The sequence below is a fragment of the Hibiscus syriacus genome, unplaced genomic scaffold, assembly GCF_006381635.1.
Source record: "Hibiscus syriacus cultivar Baekdansim isolate YM2019G1 unplaced genomic scaffold, ASM638163v2 tig00111213_pilon, whole genome shotgun sequence".
Classification (NCBI taxonomy): Eukaryota; Viridiplantae; Streptophyta; class Magnoliopsida; order Malvales; family Malvaceae; genus Hibiscus; species Hibiscus syriacus.
This window is the reverse complement of record NW_024063022.1, coordinates 2,275,825-2,281,306: the sequence shown is the minus strand read 5'-3', so window position 1 is coordinate 2,281,306 and position 5,482 is coordinate 2,275,825. Positions and strand designations below refer to the sequence as shown.

The following is a 5,482-nucleotide window of genomic DNA, read 5'->3' as shown; positions in this document are numbered from 1 at the left end:
GATAAAAGCGACACTAGTTAAAAAATAACGTTTTCATATACATCAATTAAAGTGGTTGACCCTTGTTCCCATATGTAATGGGGTAAGGGGGATGTAAGATAGTAGGCTACTCCCAACACCAGGTTGAGAGCAACTTCCGTAAGAGACCTCCGAATTATGAAATGCCCTCCGTGGAACTCGATCCCACGACCTCAAGGTTAAGAACCTTATGCTCTACCAACTGAGCTGGATGGTCATCTCAGTTAAAGTAATTGAGCATATTTGAACTAACGTAAATTGACTGTACAAAACGTGTTCAGAAAGAATACCTCTTTGCCTAAAAATATGAATATGACACACCACCATGTACAGAAGCGTCATTGTCTGTTGTTATAAGACAATACACAGGTTGGAGAAAGGAAGAGACAACGTAATTTGCCTAGACACATGATTCTAAGCAAAACACATTTTAAGATTGTCCAAATCTTTCCTGCAAGATCTGCCCAAGCTTCATCGCAAGAGTTTGTTGTTCCTCCAAACTAAGGCTTGACAATATCTGCACAGAAACAACCACCATGTATATCCTTTATACTAGTTGTAGCCTATGTTACTCGGACTCGGGTGTGAGTGATATGAGTATGGGTAGACCTTTTTATAATTTTTCACGTATTTGGCTTTGTAATTATTTGCATTTAAACACCATGTATAACCTATCTATGCTTATACTATTTGTAGTCTATGTTATTTGAACTTAGATGTGAGTGGCAGATACGAGTATGGCCAGACTTTTCTGGTATTTTTCCGGTATTTGGTTTGTTGATATATGCCTAGCAACAAACATGTATAACTTATCTATGGTTATACTAGTCGTATATGTTACTTAGACACGGGTGTAGGTGTCGACTATATGTATGACTAGACTTTTTTAAATATTTTTCATGTATTTGGTTTGTTAACATCTGCATAGCAACGAACACCATATATACCAGTTGCAGCTTGTATCACTCGAACTCAGGTGTGAGTGTCGGATACATTTATGATCAAACTGCTCTAAATTTTTTCAAGCATTAGGAGGATCCTTATATATCATATCCACGTGTTTGACACAAGTTTCAAACATGGGTGCCTTAAGAACAATGAAAAGCCCATACCACGTATAGTGTAGCAGTACTAATATGGATGGACCAAAGTGAAAACAAGAAAACCGCATAAAGGCTTTTACCTGGTCCAAGATCAAATCAACCGAGATGCCCTCACGTACAACAAATGACTGGAGATAGATATATGCAAATACCGCCATCACCATCTACATTACGGTTTCGATGAACCAATATGTCAGTTCGTTCGAGCTAAAATACAAAGCCTTTTAACTCGGGACTAGTTTAACATTGCCGTTGGAAAAAGCTCCAGCTGAGAAAAGCTTGTTTAAAAAGTGTGGTGAAAACTTAGTTTTAAAGGTTTAAACGTTGAACTAAGGATAAATGTCTCGATTTTCTCACCTGGCAATCCATTCTATCAGTAATTCCACCATGTCCCGGTATACTATCACCAAAATCCTGTCGCAATATTCATAGCGGAGTTAACATTTGATACTTTAGTCGGTATCAAAGGAAAGCTATGTCGAAATCTGAATATAGAATATGAAAGAAGTTTGTACCTTGATCTTGAAAGCTCTTTTAAAACCACTAGCAAAAAAGTTGCTATAATTGATGCAAACAAACCGAGGCATAAAGCATGCCATTGAACCGGCAAAATAGAAATCTCTTTCCAAGTAAACTGCAAATGATGGAGCAATGTAACTCGGAGATTAAAATTTACACCTTAATGACATAGGTGACTTTTAAACCTATCCATAGCAAATTTCCTGGCCTTCAAGTTTGACCACGGGAAATAAATTCATATATGAATGTAGGCTTACCGATTGAGAAATCCACCCCGGTAAAGTATAAGACTCTGGTTTAAATAATGGAACTGGGTCACATTGAATCCAACCGGCTGATAAATCCTGCAATCAATACCCTATCATCCTAAATTTTCTGAAAAAGGAACTTGCATACTTCTTGAAGGATCAAAGGATAATAGGTTGAATACAAAAATTACCTTCCTGGGACAGGTTAGCCACTCAAAACGACCCAAGATATTCGCAAGCTGCAGATGCAAAAACTCACTCCATGTTAATGCAGACATGCTGGGATGAAAACCTAACAAAAATGAAAGACAAATAACAAAAGTTTTCCTGTTTCATTAAAGGTTCGTGTATTCATGCTATAGGAGCACAATGAGCAACGAAAATGATAACAAAAATAAGTTTTTAAAATACTTCTCATTCAGCCCTAGTAATTAAGGCAAGAGAATTAGAACTTCCAATTACAGGATTAGGATGAATTTTCACAGGTTTACTGCCAAGAGTACATGTCATTTCACTAAATCTGGATCTTTACAGATGAACAATGAGAAGGAAGCTCAACACGAATATTTATATAGAAACCTGGATTGTTGCACTATTCGACATGTAATTGTGATGTAAAATTGGATGATGAATGAACCCCCTAAATACAAACAAGATGGAGTCAACACCATAAAGGGAAAAACAAATCTCACCACAAATGCCGAGATTATAGTTGTGACAGACGCTCCTATAAACCCCTCCCATGTTTTCTTAGGAGATAATTTGATTAGTGGGGTTCTTCCAAAGAAGAAACCAAAGATGTAAGGAAAAATGTCATTGATAATGATAAGCGATGCTGGAAGAAGAAACCTGGAATAAGAAGATTAGAGAGGGCAAGAAAATGAAAGTACCGACAACATTGAATATATCAAAAATTAAAAAACATAGATCTTTTCTACTTTATTTCATTTTGAATGCTTACAAATATATATATATTTTCACATCTAAGTAAAATGGTGATGATAAAGAGAAGTTACCAAAATATTCCTTCGAAGATATTGACCACAGTAAAGGATGACTGCGTGAACACCACAATAAGAATCATGTGTCCATGCATACTGGCCAAACTGATACTTGTACATCTTCCTCTTCAATGTAAGAATAAACCATATAAAACCTGATCCCAAGAACCGAAAACCAAAAATATAATGATATAAATGGTTATATAGATTATTTTTTATGAAAAAGAAGAGAATTTCAAGGTGCAATCACCATATAGCAGGTAAGAAACCATCTAACATATAAGAAAACAATAAAGATGTTCACAGAGAGCACATCTAGTCCCACTTTGTTCCAACGAGAACTTTAAGATATTATTTGATGAATGCTTGACATGATTAATCCTCCATGCTTTCAGTTGAAAATATATCCTTAACCAACCTGCAATGTACGAGAAGTAACAAATAGCCATATGATACTTGATAAGGCTGCTCACAAACTGATACAAAAATTTATCCGAAGTTACGTTATTGATGAGTGGTTGATTGAGTAGGCGACCATATACAAACAACATTGCAGTGAGGAAGAAGTGCCTGTGCCCATAAAAGCAAAGCTAAATACATTATAATGTTATTAAAAAAGATGCTATTAAGATTCTTTTAAGGAATGAAAAATCTTGGAAGACATTGAAAGAAAAGGTAGTATTCTAACCAATTTAACAGCCTAAAACCTGGAAGATGCCTATCTTCATTTGCTTTCCTGAGTAGATTGAATAACTCTTTAGCCATAAATATTTGGATAACCACCACCATAGCAGTAATATAGAGATGACCCATGTAGACGATTAATGCAAAAACCCCAATCATCCAGACAGTAGAGTATGTCCGGATCCACATTGATTTGTACTTGTTATTGTCGTCAACAAGCAACTTTCCACCATTTGCTTTGCTAGGTTCTGGAATAACCTCATAGCATATTTCAACTTTAAGAAATTAAAAAATAATACCTTTCTTGCAAATGAAAATATCCTTTACAAATGTGACGGCAACAAGAATTTAGGACCATTGAACAAAAATCCACCCACACATCAACATTTGAGTAACCAACCTCATTAGATCGTCTACGGTGCTGAACCCGAGAAGTGATTGCTGATGAGTGGGCTGTATTATTCTCCTTTTGCATGGTTCTTTACTTTAATGTCAATCGTAGAGGGAAAACAAACATATGTTTAAGGTGCGAGGAAAAAATTGCTGCCTGAGCTGCCAAATTACACTCTCTTCCAAGAGATGACAACTGGGACTTACTGAAAGTCTGAAACAAACATGAAAAATTCTATTGAGCCAAGTGATACATAGAAGACGAATTGGTGTTACGAAAGGATGGAATCTAGGCAAATAACAGGGCCAGTGTCCAGCAGAAAAGCTACAACCAACTAGTTAAACAAAAATCACTTTGAAAAATAGCATAGGCACATAAGATATCTTAAATACGAAAGCATTTTAGCCTTTTCTTCTTTCAAAAACACACTTCAACACAGACTAAATACACCTATCGAATGAAATGCAGAGTCATCACCAATCAACAAAGCTAACAAAGAGACAGAAAGCATCTACTGGTTCAATAAGCAACCTTAAACAGATTTATCATTTCACTCGACTCAAATCTCACATATGAGGGAAGAGGTAATGAATTGAACGCACTAAGTTTTTTAACGGAAATTAAAAGATAAACATGGTTGTGGAATCAGATGGTCCTCTCAAATTTCGGGTCCAATAGTGATATTCCAACAGGAGAATACCACATCTTTATTCTTTCTTGAAGCTAGGCAATTCAAACCTTTAACTACTTCAATTTAAAACAAGGCACAAACCAATTAAGTGGACTATTTTTTATTCAAATACAAGTATTGATTTGGTCTAAGCAAGAGTTTCATGGATTCAAATCATGAAAACAAGACCTACACCAAGAAATGAACTAATTATAAAATATACATATGTACTGTTCTCATTAAGCTTTACATGAACATGAGATCTCCAATTCCAGATTCAAGCAGGAGCTTTAAAAAAACAGAACTCCATTCAAACTCTTATGCTAATAATTTTACATAGCTGAATCAACTACGCAAACCCAGAAAGAAAACCAACTAAACTTAAATTTAACAAGGAAAGTAACAAAAACAACCCCTCAAAATGAAATCAGAAGCAGAAGAAAGCATACTTTCTTGAACCTAAAATATCGATGGAAGGAGCAGAGGAAAATTTAGAGGAAGAAACGAAATAGTAAAAGGGATGGTTACAAACCTGTTTAGTTGCAGTAAATAATAGAGAGACGCATGAAAGAAAGCGAAAGAGTGACGCAGAGAATAAGAATAATAAAGAGGCAAGGAGAAGGATGCCAGACCAAGCAAAGGAAATCGAAGCCGAAAGGTAGACCTCTTGCTTCGTTACTAATATTCTGGAATATTGAAAAACAAATATAGGTAAAAGTACTGAATAAGCATCTTTACTACGAGGAAATGTAATTTTGGTCCTATACTTTTGATAATTTAGAGCCATTTAATTTTTCAGCTCCTTACATGGGAGAATTTTTTTAAATACAGTATCCGGACAATTTTAT

The 5,482-nt window shown here is 35.5% G+C and overlaps 1 pseudogene; it reads right to left on the bottom strand.

The window, feature by feature from the left end:
• Nucleotides 1-294: 294 nt before the first annotated feature.
• On the bottom strand, nucleotides 295-5,274 carry LOC120156086 (annotated as a pseudogene).
• Nucleotides 5,275-5,482: the final 208 nt, after the last annotated feature.